General features: G+C 41.0%; 1 long non-coding RNA gene across 1 annotated transcript; it reads left to right on the top strand.

The window, feature by feature from the left end:
* Window positions 1–51: 51 nt before the first annotated feature.
* Window positions 52–8,963, top strand: LOC118978499 (uncharacterized). The gene is made up of 4 exons (XR_005064720.1): window positions 52–135; window positions 3,094–3,096; window positions 7,296–7,299; window positions 8,949–8,963. It is a non-coding gene; the product is annotated as an uncharacterized LOC118978499 (long non-coding RNA).
* The last annotated feature ends 15,578 nt before the right edge of the window (window positions 8,964–24,541 follow it).

The raw sequence follows: 24,541 nt of genomic DNA, 5'->3' as shown, positions 1-24,541 counted from the left end.
CTCAGGTCAGGCAGGGGAAGTAAGGCAGCCAAGAGATTAGGAGACTTCTCACAGACAGAATGAGGACTCAGGCTATGTCAAAGCCAAGGGGTGAGGGTCCATCACCCCTTTTTGCTGTAGCCCCCAAGCCCTTCCGTGGAGCCTCCCTGTGATCCTGCCTGTCTTAGGTCTATTTCTCCCTTGGGAAATCTTACCCGTCATTAGCTAACCGACCAAGCATTGGGGGCCAGTTATGGATGAAGTAAAAGAAGCAGAAGCAGGGTTCCTGATAGGGAGATAAGCTTTGTCTCCTTAGTGGCTTATGGTCTGAAGGTCACTCACTCAGCCTTAGCCATGGGGGCAGTTACAGCTTCTGAAACCAGGCAGGGCGGTTCCCAACACTCCACTTGTTTCACAAAATTCAACCTCTAGAAAGTACACATTGTTTATTACATAGCTTTGGTTACACGTGAAGAAGCAGCTCAGAGAACTGATCTCCTTTTCTTCCTGCCTGTTCTGCCAGCTCTCCTAATTTCATTTACAATGTGAGATTTTGTAAAACAATTCTTCTAAGGAACACCAGACATGTGAAAGAGTGCAAAAGCTTCACACCCCGACATCTCACATCCACCTTACAACGAAGTAAACTTTAAGATTTATCTTTTCTTCCATTTAAAGATGGTGAGAAGTGACAAATGCCTATAAAGAGCACAGGGTGTTTTTGTAATTAAAAGCTTCTAAAAGTGTAATTTAAATAGGCTGTAAGAAGAAATGGAACCTTCCAGTGGTGTTTGAAATGGCAACTCTTTAATGCAAGAGCACAGGCAGTAATGGAAAATTCTGCTTTGGTAGGAAAAAAAATAGATTTCATAGTTAAAGGTGTGGCAAAAAGGTTTTGTAAATTAATGCATAAATCCATCAACTTTTATTTTAATTAACTTAGCCAAAAACACTAAAGAAAGAACATTGCTGGAGTTCAGAATGAACTATAAATCACTCACAAATTTAATGATATATAATACACATACAAAAATGTGCAAAATTGTGACTATACAGGTCAGTGAATATTCACAAAGGAACTTGTCCAAACCCAGAAAGTAAACATTAGAGCAACCCAGAAGGCCCTGCTTTGCTTCCTCCCCAAGTACTCTCTATTCCATCCCTAGGGCTAACCACTTTCCCGACTTCTAAGCAAATTGATTAATTTTTACCTGTTTCTGAACTTTACATAAATGGAGTAAATATAGATGAGATAATATAGTACTCTTTTCTTTGGTCTGGAAATTTTTTGCTCATCAGTTTTTGTGATATAAATTCAAATCTGTGAAGTTCTGGATTTTTGTTTTTGTTGTTTAGTGTTCCATTTTGTAAATATGCCACAGTTCCATTATTCATTTTTTATTGATGGACATTTAGGCAGATTTCATGTTTGGGCTATTATTAATAAAGCAGCTATAAGCATCCCAGTGCTCTTTAGCTTTTGGTGTACACACATTTGTCTTCAGCACCTGCCTGTGAGTAAAACTACTGAGTCACAGATTATGCATATGTTCTGCTTTAGCAGCTACAGTACAAAGTTTTTCAATGGTATGCCAATCAACATTTCTACCAACAGTGCATAGAATTTGAATTGTTCCACATCCTTGTCAACACTTGATATTTTTCATCTCATTTTAGCCATGATGCTGCTAATTTAAGCTTCTATCATGACTAATAAATTTGGCCAGTCAAACGTTCTTTGTTGTGAAGTGTCCTTTCAAGTATTTTGCCCACTTTTTGTTGAGTTTTCTGTCTTATTGATTTATAAGAGTTTTAACATGTTCATATACATCCAGAAAACATGTATATGTACATGAGTCCTCTGTCAGATAGAGGTATTGTAATTATCCTTGCCTACTGTATAGGTTGTCTTTTTTACTATCTTAAGGTTCTATTTTGGTGAATAAAAGGTTTTAATTTTGATATAATAACATACTTACCTTTTTTTTTCTTTACAGTTAACACTTTTGGAGTCCTTTCTATATTTTTCTTTAAAATCTTTTTGGCTGTACTTTTTACCTTTGGATTTGGTATCCATCTAGAAGCGATATATGTTTTCACATTAGATAAAGTTTAAAATAATGCATATACACATATATGTGTGTATCCATCTGCCTAGTATCATTTATTGGAAAAAGAAGTCATTTTCCCCATATACTGCACTGTCACTGTCGCCACTAACTTGGTGGGCGTTTCGGCTCTGGATACCCTTCCATTTGTCAGTGTGTGTGTCTGAGTTAAGCCCGTGCTGTTTAAGGTGTTCTAGCTCTGCAATAGATCTAGCTGTATGGTGGTGCAATCCCTTAACATTTGGTTTTTTCCTTATTTAAGATTATCATAGCTTTTCTTGGATCTTTGCATTTCTATACTCATTTTAAAACCATTTAATCAATTTTTGTAACAAAATGTGCCATTGTTCAGTTTCAAATTGTGATAAACTATGAATCAATATGAGAAATATTATCTCTTAAAACATTGAATGTTCATAACTTGATATATCCCTCTATTTATCTTGGCCTTCTCTAATTTCCCTTAATATTTTTTCTGTCAGTAACTTATTCATTACTGATATATCAAAGTCCAACAGATTTTTGCAATATGACCTTGCATCCAGCAACTTCGCCAAACTGACTCTTCTGTAGTTTCTCTATAGATGATTTTATATTTTGCAACTACACAATTATGACATCTCTGAATAATTCTACGTCTCTTCTTTCCTACTCTTACACATTTAAAATGTTGCCCTTGCTTACTGAACTGTCTACTACTGCATTTAGAGTGATGTTAAATAGGAGTGATGCTAGACAGTATCCATTTTTCATTCCCAGTCTCAAGGCTAAGCTTTCGATATTTCAAAATTAAATATGTGTTTGCTATAGGATTTTTTAACTTCCCTTGAACAAAATTTATTTCACTGCGGGCCCTGAAGTTGGGAGGTCCTTTGGGATGGGATCTCTTCTTAGCTACTGCTTGAAGAGTGGAGAACACTATTCTGAATATAGTATAAAAATATCTTCACTTTTGAGTGGATTTTTTTTACATATGAAGAAAAAAGTCAGTGTCTTAGGAATGGAGCTGGTAGCTAAAGCAAAGAATTACATTTTTAATGGGATAACGGTTGAAATTCCCTTGTATCTGATTAATTTTTAAAAGAAAAAAATAAAAACCATTCCCCGATGAGCCACTGTATTGTCATTGATTTTCATTTCATTTCTTCCTCTTCAATTTCCAACATTTATCTGTCCTCTCTAACCTTATAGCTTGGAAGCTTTTCAGAGCCTCTTACACAGGCATTCAGAGGAGAGCAAAAGCTTAGTCGGCCCTGGATACTCCAGAAGAGGTAAAGAGAAATATATTATAGCTTCAACTTGGTTCCCTCTTATTTTTATTTTATCCTCATCCAAGGACATGTTTATTAATTTTAGGGAAAGGAGAAGGGAAGGAGAGATATAGGGAGAGAAATACCAAGGTGAGATTTGCTACCTCTCATATGCCCTTACCAGGGATTGAACCTGCAACCCAGGCATGTGCCCTGACCTAAAATCACACTGGCTGGGCAACTTGGTTCTCTCTTATACCAATTTCCTGCTTCTGACTTTCTCTTAAAGAAGCAGCTTCTTAGCTACATTGCTCTCTCCTTGGAGAATTATTGACAGCTTCTTTGAGTCATAAAATTCTTCAAAGATACACAAAAAATGAGGTGACTGACCCATTAAATAGGCAATCATATATTCTTTGCAGAAGTGAGTAAGGACCTCTTGTAACCAATCTGAGAAAAATAAATAAATCTTCTTTTTGTTCTTCTTGATTGCTGTGAATATATTAGTGAAAATGCCCATATTAGTGTTCCAAAGATGTTTTTCAGTGTGAACACAGAAAAAACATGGTATTGTAGAATAGCGACTCTTTTGTGTGGAACAAGGCACCACATTGGCTCCTTTCTGACCTCCCACGACCTTGCTGATGGATGACTGGGTGGTGAGGGGAGGAGTCACAGTTGCTAAGATGACCACAGTGGTGTTACTCCGTCTGGACCTGCATGTGCTCTCTGGGCTCCTGCAGTCTCTCCTTTTCCCTCTTGCCCTCTTTCTTTGCTGGTATTCGAGAATAGGCACATAAGGGACGGACACATGAAAGCACCCCCCACATTTAAGAAAACATGAAGGATTTGGAACGGAGCGGGGCAGCCAAAGTGTAAGAGCCAGCTTCTGTTCTATTTATTTCATGTGTGTTTCTTGAGAGAAAGATGTTCCCTTTCAAAAGTCTGGGACCACCCAGGACAGTGAAACAGTCTTGAGACAGATGGCTTCGTCAGGTGGGTCTTTTGGGGCACAAATCGTCTTACTTCTCAAGAGACTGGCTGGGAAATTCAGTCACATTGCACAAGAGTTCCTAGAGATTTGAACTTGAACACAAATGTTGGAAGGGAGGGCCGATTTACAGCAACCCCTAGCCTATCACCCTATCATAAAACCCAATGCTTTTCTGCCTGAATTCCTTCTTATTCGTTCCTTGATCCTCTGACCCCCAGGAAGCCCCTGCCATAGTGCGCAGACCTACTTGAAAGTCAGTTTGCAGATTTGAGAATCCCAGTCCTTTCCAAGTCTCTGTGGTTACCACATTCATTACTCATAAAAGAGACAGGGAGCCCCAACTCTCCACGGAGCCTCTGGTCTCTACTTTATTTATTTGTTTATTGATTTTGCCGCAGCTCACGCTGGAGCCCGGGGAGGGCCAGTCTACTCCACCAAGTCTGCGAGCACTCAGGCTTTGCTGGAAAGAGCCATCAGGTCTGGCATTTCAATCAGGGGAGAGTTGGAGTGTTGTTGTTGCTTTAAGATTGACTCAACCAAATTGGTATGTATTGTCACCATTCTTCATATACATATGATTTAAAAAACATGAGTATTAGTCGTGGCAAGGGCGAAAAAAACTTCCTGCAAGTGCAATACTTAAAAATAACAATACCGAATGTAAATAAAAAGGGAAGTTACTTCCTGTAAGTTTGTGAAGGATTCTGAAAATAGCTTCAAGCCGTGGCCAATGTTAATACAGCTACACAGCCAGAATTTCCATGAAAGCACGGGCAGCTTGCGTGTTTGTCCTAGTAAAATTGTGCAAATATCTGCAGCCTGGATGCTCTGCTCACCACAGCTTGACTGTCCTGTACACAGTGACGTGAGGTTCCTTGGATCTCATGCCCACTTTTTAACCCTCAATTAAAATGGTGGCAGTCATGTACCTTCTGATGTCCAAAGATTCTCAGACCATCACTGTATTTTGTAAAGCAGCATGAAACCCGGCGGTGCCGTTAAACTGAGACACTGAAGGGGTTTTCATCATTCCGTGAGGGTGGCTGTGTGGGGGGCACAGGGGCGGGTCAGGGAAACTTTCCTCTCATTCACGCCCCTGCCCTTTAGAGTAGTTTTCTACATCGTACAAAAAGAAAAAGTGGTTTTCCATATTGATAAAAACCATTGTAATGTTGACAATAGTTTCCCTTAATTATCTTCACATTTAATCCTCACAAACATTCGGTTCAGTACAGAAGCCAAAAAGTACTATTTTCACCTGAGAGATGAGGAAATGTAAAGACTCAGACAAGTCTAAAAGTGAGTAATTCTTGAATCTCCAATTTCATCTGATGCATGCTACACCATGGAGAACATTATGTTAAATGAAATTAGCCAGTCACAAAAGACAGATACTGTATTATTCCACTTACATAAGGCACTTACTTAAAATAGTGGAGACGGAAGGTAGAAGGGTGTTTCCTAGGAGCTTGGGGGAATAGCAATGGCAAGTTACTGTTTCCTGGGTATCAAATTTCAGTTTTACAAGATGAAAAGATAATGGAGAAGCATGTTGGTATTGGTTGTACAACATTATGCATGCATTTAATTCCACATATTTGCCTTACGAACATAAGCAAATGATGTAACCTCTCTGAGCATCGGGTTTTTCACCTTTGAGTTTGTGGTCATAACATCTGGTTTAGAGGGAAAACTAAAGAAAATGCGGCACACTGTGTGCTCTCTGCCCCATACTCTGCACATTCACTCATCCCCACCCCATTCCGGCCACGCGCCTGGATTCCTTCTGTTGGGATGAAACAAAAACCTTTCATGCAGATGTTTGAAATAATTGAGAGGTTTTTGTGTGAATTTTTGTGAACTAGGCAAAAATCAATCATCTTCTAGTATTTATGCAACATTATAGTTAAGCCCAGAACTACTTAAATTCATGTTAAGGACAGTAGGAATTTAAGATATGTTTTCTTCTTTAGAGAATTGTATGGTATGGCCTAGAAATCAAACTAATAAACACATTTGAAACCATTAGAAAACAGTTGCAGGATAAATTGTGGAGTCTGGATTTTTCAAGGATCAATATTTAGAAAAAGTAATCCAAGCAGTCTAAAAAACAAAGGTATTTTCAAGAGGGAATTTAGGCTGACAGGTCAAAATATCTATAACATCCAGGTAGTCAGAAGGCTGAAGAAAAGGTGTAGGTAGGGTGTGAATAACATTGCTGAAGCCCAGTTTGGGTAAAGGAATGGGGCGATTCATGCAAACACTGGATCTATGAGAATGAACATATGCGCCAACAAGAAGACAGACTGAGATGGGTTTGGTAGAGTGAAGCCACATTAAGAAGAACAGGAAATATATTAAGGAGATTTTATGTTATTGCCAAGAGTAAACTATTATACATCCTTGGGTAGAACAGTACTCTAAAGGATAGATAGATGATAGACATAACTTTTTGTTCCTTCACCTCTTGATAATTACACAGAAGCATTTTGCATTTATGACTTCTACTTTCTTTTCCTCCTTTTTGAACTTCCAATGCATTTCCCAGGTGTAAACCTAGCAAAGTATTACGTTTCAATCAACCTTTCTAAATATTACAATAAATAATGACACCTTTTGAAATAATATTTTAAAAACTCAGTCTTTTAGTATTTAGAGTTTATTGGTTCTGACTCCTGTCTTTATCCCTCCTATGCACAGAAGAGCAGAGAAGATGGAAATTACATAAATCTATCTTGTGTTAAAATATTACAATATTTAGTAACTTACATCATGATGATCTTCATTTGGAGAACAAATCATAGCTAGGTGTTTATTGTGTGCATATTTTCTACATTTGAAATTTAGATTTTCATCCATTTAGTTTGCAAAGTTCTCTTTGTACAGACAATTATTTAGAATCACTATAGAGTACAGATGATAAAAAGAGTTGACTTGGACAAAAATTTCTCTTAATCTTGATAGAGGGGTTGAGGTTGGAACTTACTTGACAATCATGCTACATTTCCCTAAAATTTTTGGCAGGTAGACCAGAAGGCTGTGGCTGTGACTTACTCTTCTTCTCTTTGTCAGTAGTCATAAGAAAAGGTTGGTATTTCTTTTGAAACTTCTTTTTGTTGTTGTTGTCATTGTTTATGTTTATCTTTATTATTTTTTCCATTACCATTTAGCCACCTTATACTCCCCACCCCACAGCAATCCCTTAGCTTTTCTCACACATATTTACTCTGAAAACAAAACAAAAGTCCAGTTACTCACTTTGCCAGAATATGAGTCTAATATCAACATGCATTAGCCACACGTTAGTAACAAGTATGGCAACAATAGGGAAAAACTGAGTTGTGGATGAAAAGAGAGATGACACTGTTTGTTCCATTGTCCTTTTCCTTTGTGAAAGGACAATGGAACAAAACTCGTTTGTTCCACTGAACCTCTTTTCTCTGTTTCTAGAACTGAGTCACGGTGGCATTAAGACGTTCCCTCGACTGCCAAAACCGTTAATGGATCCGCTTCATGCTGCCCCCATAGTATGCAGGAGCGGGTAGGTTCAGTCCAGTGTATCCACTCTGAAGCTTGGTTATATTGCTCCCTTTTGCCTGCTATATAGCATGTGGGACAAAGACCCCAACGCTTGATAGAATTTTTTCTCTCTGCCTTAAATCTTCTGAATTTAGTCTACTTTGATATCAATAAATGCAATACCCAGAGGGAAAAGAGAATGGTTTTAGAATAATGGAACTGTTTTCACAGTGGAGAATTACATACTATGTGAACTAGCTCAGGAGATCTTGTCTGGCTAAAGCATCCACAATACTATGAGTACAGGGAGAGCTAAAGAAACGAAAAAGATGCTTCAGCTTGCACTATAAAATCTGAACATGTTGTATTAGAAATAAATGTATGATGAACATGAATTTGGATAGTTTCTCCTCCTAACACTCTGAAGAAAGAGGAATATATATTTTGAGTTTGCCTTATACTTAAACCATTCCCCAGAGGATCATGCGAACATCACTCATTCTTCCTGGTGCCAAATACTTTAGAGTGGTTTATTTTTTTAAAAATATATTTTATTGATTATACCATTACAGTTGTTCTATTCCCCCCCTTCATTCCCCTCCACCCGCACCCTCCCTCCCCCACCATTCTCCCCCTTAGTTTATAACCACGTGTCTCAAGTTCTTTAGATTCTATATTTCCCCCACTATTCTCGCCCTCCTCCCTATCTATTTTCTACCTACCATCTATGCTATTTTCTGTGCCTTCTCCCCCCTTCTCCCCCTCCCACCCCCCTATTTCTAACCCTCCATGTGTTCTTCATTTCTATGGTTCCACTCCTGATCTAGCTGTCCTCTTGGTTTGCTTTTGTTTTAGGTGTGGTTGTTAATAACTGTGTGTTTGCTGTCCTTTCACTGTTCATATTTTTCATCTTCTTTTTCTTATATAAGTCCCTTTAGCATTTCATATAATAAGGGCTTGGTGATGATGAACTCCTTGAACTTGACCTTATCTGAGAAGCACTTTATCTGTCCTTCCATTCTAAATGAAAGTTTTGCTGGATAAAGCAATCTTGGCTGTAGGTCTTTGGATTTCATGACTTGGAATACTTCTTTCCAGCCCCTTCTTGCCTGTAAGGTCTCTTTTGAGAAATCCGCTGACAGTCTGATGGGTACTCCTTTGTAGGTGACTGTCCCCTTATCCCTTGCTGCTTCTAGGATTCTCTCCTTCATTTTGGTCTTGGCTAATGTAATTATGATGTGCCTTGGTGTGTTCCTTCTTGGGTCCAACTTCTTTGGCACTCTCTGAGCTTCCTGGATTTCCTGGAAGTCTATTTCCTTTGCCAGACTGGGGAAGTTCTCCTTTATTATTTGTTCAAATAAGTTTTCCACTCGTGGCTGTTTCTTTCCCCCTTCTGGTACCCCTATAATCCGGATGTTGGAACGTTTAAAGATGTCCTGGAGGTTCCTAAGCCTCTCCTCATTTTTTTGAATTCTCATTTCTTCATTCCTTTCTGGTGGGATGTTTTGTTCTTCCTTCTGGTCCATTCCATTGATTTGAGTCCCAGTTACCTTTCCATCACTATTGGTTTCCTGTGCATCTCCCTTCATTTCAATTAGTTTAGCCTTCATATGTTCCTCTAATTTGTGACTTTGTTCCTCTAATTTGTGACTATAATCTACCAGTTCTGTGAGCATCCTGATAAATAGTGTCCTGAATTGTGCTTCTGAGAGGCTGGCAATTTCTTGGTCACTTAGAGTTATTGGCTCTGGGACTTTGAGTTCTTCTCGCGCCATCTTTCGGGTTGTTCGTGCCTGTTCCATAGCAGGATCAGAGCCCTAAAGTGTTCACTAGAACAGGGCAACTAAGTCGCTGAGTTGTGACGTTGTATGTGGGGGCAGGGTCAAAGAGGGACAGTGGCTCTCACTGGTATTGCAGGGCAACTAAGTCGCTGGGTTGTGACGCTGTATGTGGGGGCGGGGTCAAAGAGGGACTATGGCGTCCTGTCCGCTGCCTGGCGCCACGGCCCTCACCGGTGCCGTGCCGCAGTTGCTGCCGTCACTGGGCCCACGCGTTTCGTCCCACTGCTCGCGAGTGTGCCACCGCCGTCAGCCCTCGCCCCCTGGGGCCTGCGTGGTCTGTCTCACTGTGCGCGAATATGCGCCCGAGGTCTGCCCTGCACCCCAGCTGGTTCTCGTCTGCCTGCGCGCCTGGGTCGGGGGCCCTGTCCTGCCCGACCGGCTCGCTGCTGGCTCTGCCCCTCTTACCGTCCTGTTGAACGGTTAATTTTCTGTCCTTTGGGTGTGTCTTTGTTTCTCCAAACCTTTGTTGTATTCAAACTTGGTTGTGGGAGAAGGCACAGTGTTTCCACCTATGCCTCCATCTTGGCGGAAGTCCCTAGAGTGGTTTATTATAAAGGATAACTCATGAAAAGGCCTTAAAGAAGAAAAGGGGGGAATCTGAGTGTGACAATGAATATCATGTTTTTTCTTTAGAGGTGTTATCTATAATCTTCAAGGATCCCCCCTCTCTCTCAGTTTAACCCTGGCTTTTATTAAGCACATTCCACCTCACCCTCTTAAATTCACTTCACTGTTTTCTTCAATCCTCATTCCTTTTGCAGCTCTATTTTTCTCTATATTATTATGAGAATTACATTTCCAAGTCACAGAATTTCCCTACTTTGTGACAATTTTTAGATCATAAACCTTCCAATTATCCTATGGTGATCTCTCTTTTTTTTTATTTTTAGTGCATTTTCTATGATGTCTAGTACAATGTTGTGTGCATAGTAGCTAGTCACTAATTCCTACTACTGGACTGATTTGCAAAGTGCCAGGATAAATTTAGCTTTTATAAGAACACAAAAATTTATAAAGAACTTATAAAACTCAACACTCCCCCAAAAACAATCCAGTTGAAAATGGGCAAAGGATCTGAATAGACATGTTCTCCAAAGAAGACATACAGATGGCCAATAGACATATGAAAAGATGCTCAATGTCAGTAATCATCAGAGAAATTCAAATTAAAACCATAATGAGATATCACCTCACACCTGTCAGAATGGCTGTCATCAATAAATCAACAAACAACAAGGTCTGCAGAGTAATGGAGCAAGGCGGGCCCTTTTGCACTGTTGGAGGGAAGGCAGACTGGTACAGCCACTGTGGAAGCAGTACAGAGATACCTCAAAAAATTAAAAATTGAACTGCCTTATGACCCAGTGATTCCACTTCTGGGAATTCATCCAAAGAAACCTGAAACATGAATTCAAAAGAACATACACACCCCTATGCTCATTGCAGCATTATTTACAATCACCAAGATATGGAAATTGTCCAAGTGTCCATCAGCAAGTGATTGGATAAAACAACTATAGGACATTTACACAATGCCATACTACTGGGCCATCAAAAAGAAGAAAATTTTACACTTTGTGACAGCACTGATAGACCTGGAAAACATTATGCTGAGTGAAATAAGCCAGTTAGTCAGAGAAAGACACATACCATATGACTTCACTCATATGTGGAATCTAATGAACAATGTGAACTAACAAGCAGAATAGAGACACACTCATAAATAGAGAGCAAGCTGACAAGTCCGGGGGCAGGGGTTAGGGATGGAGGCACTTAACAAAAAGGAAAAAGGACTCATGGACATGGACAACAGTGTGGCGATTGCTGAGGGAAGGAGTATATAAGAGGGGCAATGAAAAAAAATACAATAATAAAAAGAACACCAAAGTTCTACAGCAACAGATTTCAGGTAAACACATTTATAATATATTTAAACAGTAGACACTCAAGACCAAGTAGTCCACATACTACTTGTTTTCAGTAGCAGAAATATAGACATAGCCAGCGTAATAGTTTACAGAGGCGGGGGCAAGGATAGGGAGGAGGTTGTGGCTAGAGGAGATGGAATCCTAGGATGAGCCAAATAAAACTTTAAGCTGAATCCTTGATTTCTCAGCGACAGGTATGGCTCAGCAAATAAGGATTCCCCTTGGAACTATTTAATAAAAACAGCCTGTTCTGTTCTGCTTAGTGGTGTTAGAAAGACCACACTGCTGAGTGGTCAAGCATTGCGCTTGTTGTCCAGAAAGCTGTGTATTCTTTACAACTAGATCAATAATAACCAAGAAAACTGTCAGCCATGAATTTCTCATCCTAAACCTGAGACAGTGGTGGCACTTTTCTTACCTGCTACACAGTGTGGTTTTGAAGTCAAGTGATCGGACCCACAGTTTAACAAAGCATATGCACCAAAAAGCAAATGTCAAGTGATTAATAAATATTGACAATTTAACACAGCCACATGTGAGTGTGCACTATGCGAATTAGCTGATGCAGTCCTCATTAAATCAGGAAGATAGAATGAAGTATTTTTCAGACATGTTCACATCTTACCTTTTTTATGTTCTTTTAATGTTATGGTTACTGTTTCTTGTGATTACATATATAGTGCGATTTGAAAAGCAAAGACAAATTCAAATAATTTATATGAATACTGCTCCCTTCAGCAGGTAGAGCATCATATCCTGTGGATGGCACATAGTGACATCTTTCCAAAAGCTATACTAGAAAAGCAGGTGAACAGAGTCCTCTTACAGGGAGAGAAATCAGACACTACCTCAGCCAGACGGTCAAGGTTAACCTCAATGGCATTGTCATGTTGACAGTATGCACCCTTGACAGATGTGATGAGAATGGCACTTGAGCCCTGTCATCTTCCTCCCCAATACCCAGAACCACAGTCTAGGCATGAGGAAAATATCAGACACCCCAAAGTGAATGGCACTTTACCAAACACCTGACCAGTCTATCTCAAAGTCATCAAAAATAAAAGTCTGAGAAATTGTCACAGTGTATGGGATCTTAAGGAGATATGACCAATAAATGTGACATGGTATCTTGGATGGGAGTCAAAGGCAGAAAATAAAAATAGCTGACACAAAAGGAATCTGAATAAGGTATAAACTTCAGTTAAAAAGTAACTTAGTTAATACTGTATCACTATGGACTCACATGTATTAGTTACCATGTTTATGTGAGGTCTTAACAATAGGGTGCGCTGGATGCCAGGTGGACCAGAACTCTGTAGTATATTTGCTAACTTTCTGTAAATCTAAACCTATTTTAAAATAGAAAGTTAATTTAAAAGTATCAAATATATGATCTTCCCAAGCCAATTTTCAGGAGAATGCTTCTTTGTTCTGTCTCTTATTGGTAGAACTTGGCCAGATGGACCCTGGTCTTTTTTAAGATACCGAGTCCTGAGTTTTGTTTGATTCCTGGATTTGTGTGTGTGTGTGTGTGTGCGTGCATGTGGTCGCCCTGGTAGTTGTAGTTGCTTTCATTTACATTGACTAAACAAGACTGTGTGGCAGGTGCTGATTTAGATGTATATTTACTCCTCCCTCTTTAGTAGATAATACTGATATATCATGAGCAATTCAATATACAATTCTTCTGGAAAAAATTATAACATATACCTTGAGCATCCAGAATGCTGCCTGAACTATTTGGGACAAAGAACAATAGTAAATGAAGTTAAGAACAAAACAACGGATGAGGAATTGGAGGAATTAGACCTTAGTCCTACCTCTGTCCCTAAGTCCCTGCATGAGCTGAACAAACCCAACCACATCCCTGAGCTTCAGATGTTTTATTTTTAAATGACCCATTGGGAACTCTGGTTGTTCACCCGGGAAGGGGTGTTCATGGGCATCCAATCTACTTCACTGCCCCCTAAGCCAGCTTCCCTGAGTGTAAGTGTGGCATGACTCTTTGCTACAAAAAAAAAAGGAGAGTTAAGTGTTTAAATGGAAAGCAGGAATCATATTCCCAAGGCTGGTACTATAAGCACAGCAGACTAACCCTTCACTAGCACCAGGTACAAAAACACACACAAGCCTCCCGCCACCCACACTGCTGGAGAAAAGTGACTGGATCAATAGATGCTCTTTCCATTCCCCCTGACTTGTTGAAAAGTTTGAGGTGCTAGATGCTACAATCTGCTATTTGTCTTTGCTTAAAGAAAACAAGAGCAGAGAAATTCTATTCTGTTTTCCTAGAACAGTCTATGTATAGAGGCTGTAGGCATGTGCCGACACGTAGAGTGTAGTCTTTAGACTTTTCCCTCCAGGGGTGAAAAATTAGTTACTTTCTTTATTAATGAGGCATCGGGGGCTGACTGAGGCACTTTTTGGCTGAACTTTCTTGGTCCTAATTGCGAGTGTAGAATCTGGTGCCTTCGCTGATTTCTGTTAGAACCAGGGATTAGATCTGCTTCCTTCATGTAACAATGCCACTAAAGAAACTGTTCTCTGGGAACCGTCATTTAACACGAGTAAAAACAGAATTTCATTGAAGGAAAATCAAAGAAGTAATTCACAAATGATTCCCACAGCTCTTCGGAGAAGCTTGATAAACATGGTGAGTCCATCATGTTGTTGATACAGACAACAATCTAAACCGCCCAGGGGTCTGCGGGGAATCAAGGCCCAAGAAATGGGGTAGATAGGAGCTTTCTGGGAGAAGTTCCCAGGCAACTCGCGAGTGCGGTTCTAAATGAGACTGGTGGGAATTTCCAAAGTAGATGGCACTTTGGGGGGCCGGAGTCAGACAGAGGAATGGGAAATCTTTTCCTTTCAGAACGGGGCTGGGAATGTTTCTTACGAGCAAAAACTGAGCACCCACAAGTGGGGCTGGTCACTTAGAGCCAAGTTATAAATGATTAATTTTATCAGGGAAAAGAAACAGTGCCTCTTTGCTAGGCTTTGTAATAGGGTTCATATAAATTTGCGTAAAATATTATGTGGGATTAGCATAGCCAGCCAGGAATCGGGATGCGGGAGCCAAGAGGAGGATGGAGCTCAGCCAACAGGAGAAGGGGGAGATGAAGGGGATGGAGCTTGCCAAACCAGAGCCACGGTAACGTAGCCCTGAGTGAGAGCCCGGCTCGTCCGAGGGGTGTTATCGTGATTATTATTACTATTGCTATTTGTAAAATTAATTTTCATCACCCCTTCCCTGAAATTTTATCCTCACTACTTTCAAGGTTGGTAAAATAGATGATTACTAAAAGTGGCAACAAGGAAATTCTTTTGCTTTTCAGGTTTCATCTCAAGCAGAGCTCCAATGGGTTGGGCGTTCAAAGAGGGAGGTTGGGGTCAGCCCTCCGGCCACACAGCTTTGGGATGACAGTAAAGGGAGTGGAATGTAGGACACAGCTCCACGTTATCTACCCCAGAGTCCCCCGTTAGAACCGAGTCCAGGGCATCAAAATAGTTTTTCCAGGAGAGCTCATAATGCTCCATTTTGGATTGCTCTTCCCACGATGTCTTCCTTGGTCCATTTTCCCAAGACTTAGGAATGGAAGTTACCAACAATTATATAACAACAGGCTTGATTATGTCTCCTCAGCACCAATGTGGATAATTGTGCTGCTCAAGGACGTTGCCATTGGTGTAAAGCACAAGGCATTGGTCAGTACACACACATTTGGCATCTGCTATCATGGTCTGATCTGGTCAGAGCCTGAGGGTACACCTGTGGACCCCTCATACCCCATGATCGTCCTGGGCTCCAAGCAGCAGCAGGTGTCCCGCCCACCAAGATGTGCACCCCTCTTCACATTCAAGCCGGCCTCCTCTCCCCAACTCCCCAGTGCCCCTTACCCATGCTCCACACGGAGATCCAAACTGAAAGAACCCCAGCAACCTGTCAACAGCAGCTCCTCCAGGACCGAAGGAGGGGAACCACCCCCTGTCCAAGCCAGTAGGAACTGCCCTGCTCTGTCTCAAGAGGGAATTATTTCTGGCTCAACTTCCAGCCCCCGAGGCACAACATATGCAGTGTACAAGTGCGCCAGGCGACTCCCAGCTCTGAGGCCCCTAGTCCAAGATGCCTCCTGCCTGGCGCCCCCCACACACAAGCACACAGGCGCGCCAGGGAGAAACAACCCCTCCGCCCCTTCAGCAAATCCTGTGGGCTCTGCTCGGCTGAGAGGAGGGGACATTCTTTTCACCTTCTGCTGGAGTGAAACCTGCAATCTTCTCGTAAACACAAACTGAGAGATTTTTGTTTTCTGGAAAGAGACAGGGTGAAGTCTGGACTTTTTCCCTGAGCCAGTGTGGAGGGAATTTCCCTCTTGGAAAAGTCAGTCTTGCCAGCTGAAGCTGGCATCATGGATGCCTAGAAATGGCTATTTGCAACCAAAGTCCTCACGTCTGAGAATTTTTTTTCATCTAATCTTACTTGAGGGAAGCCTACCTTTGATTCGCTGAAGTCCATGAGAATCGATTTTCCTGGTGGCCCATGCCTTCTCGTGATCTAGGGCACAGGAGACCTGTGCCTTCTGCATGAAGCTGCCTGTGGCCCTGCCCCATGCCCATCTTCACTGCCTGTGTACTATGCTGGCCAACAGGCGTGTTTGTGAGAGGGTGAGGCAGGACAACCATTTGTTGAAAACTAGGACATTTGTTAATTTGGGTTTTTTTCCTTTTAATTCTCGTGACAACTTCATGCGGTACAAATAGTATTTTTGTTTTTTAAGTTCACTTGTAGAGTCTAGGCATATCACTTCCTTAAGAACAACCAACCTAGTAAGTTCTAGTAAGTTCTAGCCCATGGATTCAAACTCAGGTCTGTCTGACTTTAAAGCTAAAGTTCTTGCCACCGGGCCATCCGACTTACAAAGCACTGGAATTCTGTGTCTCAGAAGGCGGGTTCTTAACGGGACCACCCTGCCTGTGTCTCCCTCAGAATCAGAGCCGAGGAATACCAGCACAAGCCTTCAAGGCTGCCCGTGCCCACCAGAGCGGAGCCACCCTGCCCGCCTCCTGGAACAAATGAGGAAACTCTCTGTGATGCACCTGAGGACACACAGTCAGTGAACTGTGGAGCCAACACCCAAATCTAAATTTTTTGTTTATTTTCTCTCTTCCTGCAGTGCTTGGAGAGTGAAACAAAATCAGTAGGCGGGGAATAAATGCAATCCCCCTTTACCTGTGAAACAAAGACAAAGTGCAATGCTGTCAGGTGAACTTGTTTTCTGTCCTAGGGCACGACTGACGTTTCCACTTCTACTGTGGATTTTCCATCTCCTTCTATCATAAACAGTAAGAGCTACCATAAATGAAAGAAAAGCCTTCCAAGTATTTAGAAGGGTTGAAACTTATCTTTGTTAAAATCAAAGCAGGAAGAAAACCTTCTATACTTGCTCTTTAATTCAGTTTCAGCCAGCTAAATGACTACGCCCAGAGCTGTCTTCCATCCTTGCTGTCTCATCAGACTTCGTCGCAGCTACACAAGCACATCATCTGAGCTGTTCCTCCTGGTGGTGGTCCTGTGCCCTGGTGTTCAGACCGTTCTCTGAAAACTTTCTTTTCAAGAGAGTAAGATGGTCCATCACTATTTGCTGATACGAAGTGATATTTGATCTCTGTCCACAATAAACTCCTTACGGGCAGGATATTTTTCTTATTTCTCTGTATATTCTCAGTGCTTGAGTGTTGTGCAAAGAATGACGGATCAATAGACATTTGAGGGATGAAAAATAAATGAACGGGCCTGGCTGGCGGGTCATCTATTTCCTTCCCCCAGGAATTCAGGATCTTTAACTGAACAACGGGCTGGGGAGAGAATCGGGTCCCTTCTGTAAATGTGAAGGAGCTCTTCAGCCATCACCCTTCCTGCATGTACTCAAGTCATTCCCTTGTTGAGCCACTCACCCGCTGCCCCTGCCGTGTACCAGGCACGGGGCTGGGTGCTCTCAGCAGCTCACCTTCCATGGCAAACATGGGCAAGGAGTATGACGAAGTAAAGAAGAGAAACATCCACCCCAGCTCCCAGGCCCCAGAACAGCTTTTACATTAAGAAAGAAAATACCTGGAGGCTTGAAATTGAAAAGGCTCAAATGTCTTTGCTGATCCTTTGGGTAATGGTAAAGATAAATATTACTTCCACGTGCAAGGTAACGTATTAACAGCTTTGCCTTTGACAGCATCCTGTCAATGGCTCTCTTTGGATGCCTCAATTCCCTTCCTCCCAAATTAAACATATTTTTACTGGACAAATAACCCTCTTCGGTCTCTCTTGGGGTCTCCTTTTCCAGGTACTTCTATAGCTGATCCTTCTATTCTCTACAGTCAACGTGTTGTGGCCTTGTTACCTGAGAATCCACCATTTAAGGGATTTTACCCTAGATAATGGGCATACAAAGACACAGGGGCCACTCCCCAGAGATCTGGATTTGTTGCTGAAGTATTATGTTTGGTTTGCCTGAAAGACTGCATTTACTAAAATTAATCTATCTACCTTTAAGAGGGACTATTTGGAACATACCCTTCCATTTAGACACTTTCTAAGCATGTGCTATCTTTTCCTCAAAGAGAACTTGAAAGGAATGTATTTCATTCATTCATTTACAGTCGAATATGAGCACTTGCTCTGGGCCAGCTGCAGTGCTGAGGACGGGAGTCATATTCATCCCTGGTGACACCAAAAGCCAGAGGAACTCACAGCCCATTGGGGTGAAAGAGAAATAAAAGGAGACTGTTAAGGGCTGTCCTAGAGACACAGAAAGGAAGTACCTAAAGCAAACTAAGAGTTAGAAAAGGTTTCTTGAAGAAAGTACATCTAAGTCAAGGCTTGAAGCAAGAACCTGAACTGGCCTGATAACAGCGTAAGGAGAGAAAGTGCCAGAAGCAGCCTTTAGCTACAGATACGCTCAGAAGATATAGAACAAAACAGGCTTCCACACACAGAAAGACAAATAGTTCACGATCTCATCTACACTTATGATCTAAAAAGAAAGGATAATGTTGAACTGACAGTAACAGAGCTGAATGGTGGTTACCAGAGGCGGAGAGGTCGGGGGAAAAGAAGAGATACAAATCAAAGGGCACACATGCTGAGACAAGATGAGTAAGTGCTGGAGACCTAATGGACTGCATGGTGACTGTAGTTAACCATTTACTGTATACTTAAAAGAAAACACATGTCTGAACAAAAATGCAAGGACACAACTGCTTTAACAGCCTTATTCACAATATCCAAAGGATAAAAACAACCCAAATGTGTAACAATGTATGAATGGATAAAATGTGACATACCCATGTGTTGAGTTGAAAACTGCAATAAAAAGGAAGCATTGATATGTGCTACAAAATAAATGAACCTCAAAATGTTATATTAAATTAAAGAAGACAGTCACAAAGGATCACACCATCATATGACTCCATTTATGCAAAATGGCCAGAATAGGCAAAGTCATGAAGACGCAAAGCAGGGGAATGGTTTCCAGGGACTAAGAGAAAGGAGGGGAGTAAATGAGCAGTGGGTAAAAGGTTTCCTTTTGCAGTGATGAAAACGTTTTGGAACTTGATAAAGGTGGTGGTTGTGGGTTTTCACGGTTACATTGTAAGTCAGGTGCAGAGGCTGGGAGAAAACTGGATGGAGAGTCTGCTTGTTTGCAGTAATGCAATGAAGAGGACCATAGCCTGCACCAGACGTTTAGGAGCAATCGCAGTATGTAGGGTCTATTGGCTTGATATTTGTAGAAGGGCCCAGCAAAAAGTATGAGCACTATAGGAGGACCTCTTCAACATACCCTTTTTAAAAGAGTGTGGCTTTCTTGCTTCCATGCCTCTGGTTCTGTTTTGCTTGCAGTGACCAGAGGGGAGAGGGGAAGAGGATACGGGGGAAGAAAAGGGGAAGGGCCTAGTCAAAGAACATGTATAAACAGACTATGGACATGGACAACAAGGTGGGGATTCACTGCAGGAGCGGGGCGGGCCAGGCAGGGGTGAGCAACAGGGGAAAATTGGGACAACTGTAACTGAAAAGCAATTAAATAAATAAATGCATGCATACGTACATACATACATACATACATAAATGTATGATTTTCTGACCAGACTGTCTGGGCTCACATCTTAGCCCTGCCATTTAACAGCTATGACCTTGGGGAAATTTATGTGACCTCTCTATTCCTTGAGTTTCTGATCTGTAAAGCGATGATAATCATAGTTACCTTGCAGTGTTATTGTAAGGATAAAATAAATTAACAGGCTTTAAAATTACAAGATAATTCCTTGCATATATGAAGTGCTTACTAAATCTTTACCTATTATTTCACTACATGGTTTGCTGAGGTTCAAGTGACCTTACCATCCTAGAAAACCCTACCACGGTTTACAAAGAACTCTTGTCTGGCCTGCCTTTCTCACCATGGAGAACGTCATCCTCAAGAAGGCAGACTCTAAAAAATAGTTTCCAGAGTGTCATTCTAAAATGCACATCAATTACCTGAAAGCAGGAAAAAATCATTAAACATTAAAAGGTGGTGTGATGGTTGGTCTTCTGAGTCAACTTAACTGGCTAACAGGTGCCCTAATTGAATACTACTGATGAGTGTCTTTGGGGGTGTTTCTGGATGAGATTACTACTTGAGTTGGTGGACTCAGTAAAGCCTATTGCCCCCCTCAACACACACACTGGGCTTGAGCATCAGGGAATCCAGAGAAGGCCTGAATAGAACAAAAGGTGGAGGCGGGAGGAACTAGCTCTTTTTATCCCAGCTTCCCAGCTTGAGTTGGGACACCCTGTTTTATCTTCGCCAACCTGCAAATTAGGATCACTCCATCAGTGCTCCTGGCTTTTCGACCTGGACTGAATTACACCACATGCATTCTTGGGTGTCCAGTTCACAAATGGCAGACTGTGGGACTTCTCAGCTTCCATAATCGCATGAACTCATTCTTCATAACAAATCTCCATCTATAGCTATATCTATCTCATCTATATCACATTGGTTCTGTTTCTCTGGAGAAACCCTGGCTAATACAGTGGCCCCAGAAAAGTCTGTGAGTATCTTATCCAACCCCATCATTATCATGATAAGGAAAATAGGTCCAGCAGAGGTGAAAATTGCCTCTCAAAGCATACTTGTGGGTCCAAGATTATCATTCCATGGATCTACCTCCCAATCACTTCTATTTATTTTCCTTCTACATCAAACTTTCTTCCATAATAAAATTGCTAAGATGATAGTAGACTCACTGGCTGATGCTCAAAGGCCTTCAGAAAAGACTGTGGAGAGCTGAAGGAAAAGTAAGGGATATCCCACCAGGTAGGCAAGGGACAGCAAAGATTGTCAACCAAGGAGCATCCCCCCAGAAAAGAAAGAGGAAGAAAGGAAAGATAAGAAAGAGGGAAGAATATGCCTCGCTCAGAAGGTTTTTCCAAAACACGTAATGGTAGGACACGCCAGACAGAGATGATTGGTGCATTTCCTGGGGGTCTGGTTGAGAGGATGGAAAGGGAAGAAAGGGACCAGCAACGCGTGGGGTGACTGAATCTGACTTTCTTTGGGGATTTCCAGAGAATCTATTCTGGAACTTCACAGTTGGAGGGAAGTAAACGCCCAAACCCCAAAAATGCTCTAAAAGAAAGCATCCCTAGATTAAGAGCTTAAATGTCAGTTACCCTTTCGACAGAAAATTGGAACCTGGTGGGACTTTTTCTCAACAAGATTGAATGTCATACGAGGAATCTCAAACCATGTGTATTTTCTCTTCCGAGAAATCGGAGGGTCTTCCAGTTTTCCTGTCGACAGTGAACGACTGCAGCCTGACTCTAGAACAGCATAACTGTGAGTAATAGTCTAAGACGCTGAAGTGTTTTGACTTGATGCCTTTTGATTTTCTACAATATGCAAGCAACATGTTTTATTGGTAGATTGGATTTTAATTTATGTTTATTCTTTGCCACTACCATATTATAAGACTACATAGTAGTTTTCATAATTTGAGAAAGGACACCAGATATTTGCTATGTAATTTTTTTTTATATACTCAAATGCCTTTAGACAAAACAAGAACCTAATTTAGTCACCCACTAGCCATGAAAGCATCTGGGATACATAATATTTTTTTCTACGGGGCCTGGATGACTGCTTTTAGTGCTTGTTTATTTGACCTGGGAAAACACAGCTCACAAACAGCATCTGGATTTCAGAGAAGGTTCCTATATTTGCCCCCAAATTCTCCCTTTCAGTCAATGATCTTCAACTGACTCATCTACAAGGTCAGAGAGTTGAGTTGCTCAGCAGAGACTAAAGCATAAGCGTCTCTGGCTGGTTCCCTGTAACCACCAAACCCCACAATCTTCTCCCTGGGTGTGTGGCATGGGAACCTGCCTGAGGTTTTGCCAAGACCACCAGAGACCAAGGGAAAAACAGATCTCATAGCCAAAAGTGGGTACCATGGTCCTGACAAGGGTAAGGAGGACGGTGGAGAGGTTTGGGAATTTGTTTGTTTTATTTAAAGAGTTCACTATTAAGAGCAGAACTTGTAGGGTAGGGTAAGAGAAGGGACTTTTTTTCTTCCCATTAAAAGGTGTGACTGAGAACTTGCAATATTTGATGACATGTTTCTCCCTGAGAGATCTTCACCCTTGGCAGTCCCATCTGAGACACTGGTGAAAAGCTGTGAGCACCGTTTTCTAAGGTTTCCAAGAGAAACCCAATAGATTTAACTTATTCCAGTTTCAGTGATGTGAGGACCTCAGAGTAAATGAAGAAATAAACAGGAAGAGGTGTTTTTGAACACTTGAGCAAAGATGAAACAAGGCTAGATTATGAGAGTGTCACCTTGACCTGTAGCCCCTAATCGCCCTGAGAATTATGGCCTTCCTGGGTTTTGCCCAGTTTCTTCATTTCCTTTATTGTATGATTTCTGGAAACAGGCCGCTGCTTAGCTTAAAGCACCCGCCACTGTGATTTTTAGCAACACCAGATTGAATTCCATACTTGATTTATTGTATCGCTATTGCATCACCAAGACGTATCTCAGCATAAAAGGAGGGTTCCAGGAATATGGAGACTTTTGTCATTTTAATAAATGCATAATAAGGCTAGATAAAGTGAAGAAATACCTACTCGTTTTTTAGTTCATTGGTGACCTTGGTTAATGCTTAAATCTAGTCTTTTCTTACTTCTTTTATCTTCTTTCCTTGTTTCTTTCTTTCTTAACTTTTGATATAAGGAAGTAAACTCCAGTTATTCTACAATGTGTGAAGTCAAACCCTAGTTATACCTACAAAACTGCTAGAATTGAAATTATTATTATGTTTAGAAGAATATATAAAATATAAAATAAAAGTTAATACTTATACAAAAGCAATTATTTAAGGATATATCTTCAAAGCAAAAAAGAAAAATAAGCTTTTCCCTTTATCTTGTAAGAGGAAAAAACTAATTTTTAAATGCTCCTAACTTCACACACAGTTAATATTTAGCTCCCCTGACTTCTCCCACAGAAGTAGGCTAGACTAGAGCCCCTTGCTGTATTTGCTTTTTTTTAATCTCTATTTTTTGCCCCTCTTTTCCTCCTTTCTTCTCTTCTTCTCATTCTTTACCTATAAGTTCATATCCTTTGGCTCTAGGCCATCATTTTATTTGTTGGGTTTTTTTGCCTTAAATAACTGTGCTTTTCTTGTCTTTGTGTAATATTATCTTCTTGAGACTCACAGCTTTCTTTGTTGTCTTAAAATGGATTCATTGTTACAGACAAGACCTATGCTTATTTTGGTATCCTACAGTTTTGAAGAGATGTGCATGGCATTTAGAAAACTAGTTTGAATTCCTCTCAAATCTTCCCAGTGCTTTTATATTGAAACCCTATCCATCCCAAAGCTAGGTACAGTACTATTTGTAACAGACATGATTCAGCCCTGAATGATAACACTGGCAAAGAAAAATCAGAGGCGACTGAACCCAGTCTAGTCTGCAAAGCAATCCCAATTCACAACATTTCCTTCTCGGCATGTTCGTAAATTCTCATGATTATAGGAGGTAGTGTTTGTAGATTGGAACAATCACAGCTTTTGAAATAGATGAACCTCACTTAAATATTACCTCCACTAGTCAGTAGCTCTGGAATCATGGTTGAGTTATCATCTCTCCCTCAGTTTTTTATAATGTCAGCTATAGAGTACTATGGGGAAGATTATTGAGAATTTGCCATGTGCAGTATTAATGCAATGCCTATCACATAGTATGTGCCTAATGGACAAATATTTTTACTGATAGTAAAGAACAAATCAATACAGTCACATTACATAAGCTGAATAGTAGGATAAGAGAAAGGCACAGTTCCTTAAGGCAAATTCAATACAGGTAGTTATTTTCCATGGAAACTGGATCTTAATTTGAGTCTTAGCTCAATTAATTTCATCATAGGCCCTGGAATTGGGGGGGGGGGGGTCTGGTAATTCACTCTAGATTCAAACCTCTTTTCTGAACAAAGTTCACTCCCTCTGGTGGTCCCTAATTGGCTAATGGGAAGGCAACACTAGTCGCCTTAATATACTAAGTGCATTGGCAATGCAATAGCAAAACCCACAGGGCTTTATTCCCTTATTTCCATAACTCCCCAGGAAGAGCTGCTTGATCTCACTTACAAGCCTGGTCTAGAAAATAAAAATGTCAAGAAAGAGCCAAGAAATCCATGTTTCTCCTGTTTTCTAGATGTTGTAGATACACTTAAGAATTGTGACAAAAGCTGTAATGTAACATCTCCGACTTTCCTTACAGGTCCAGATTCTTCATGGGTCTGTAGTTTTCAAGCCCACACAGCCCACACAATCACAGGTGTGGAATATAACTGCTCCTTACTGGCTCCTAACAAAAAGAAAGCC

Source organism: Sturnira hondurensis, unplaced genomic scaffold (assembly GCF_014824575.4).
Source record: "Sturnira hondurensis isolate 20B ecotype Veracruz unplaced genomic scaffold, ASM1482457v3 Scaffold0021795, whole genome shotgun sequence".
Taxonomy (NCBI): domain Eukaryota; kingdom Metazoa; phylum Chordata; class Mammalia; order Chiroptera; family Phyllostomidae; genus Sturnira; species Sturnira hondurensis.
This window is presented reverse-complemented; position numbering and strand designations above follow the sequence as displayed.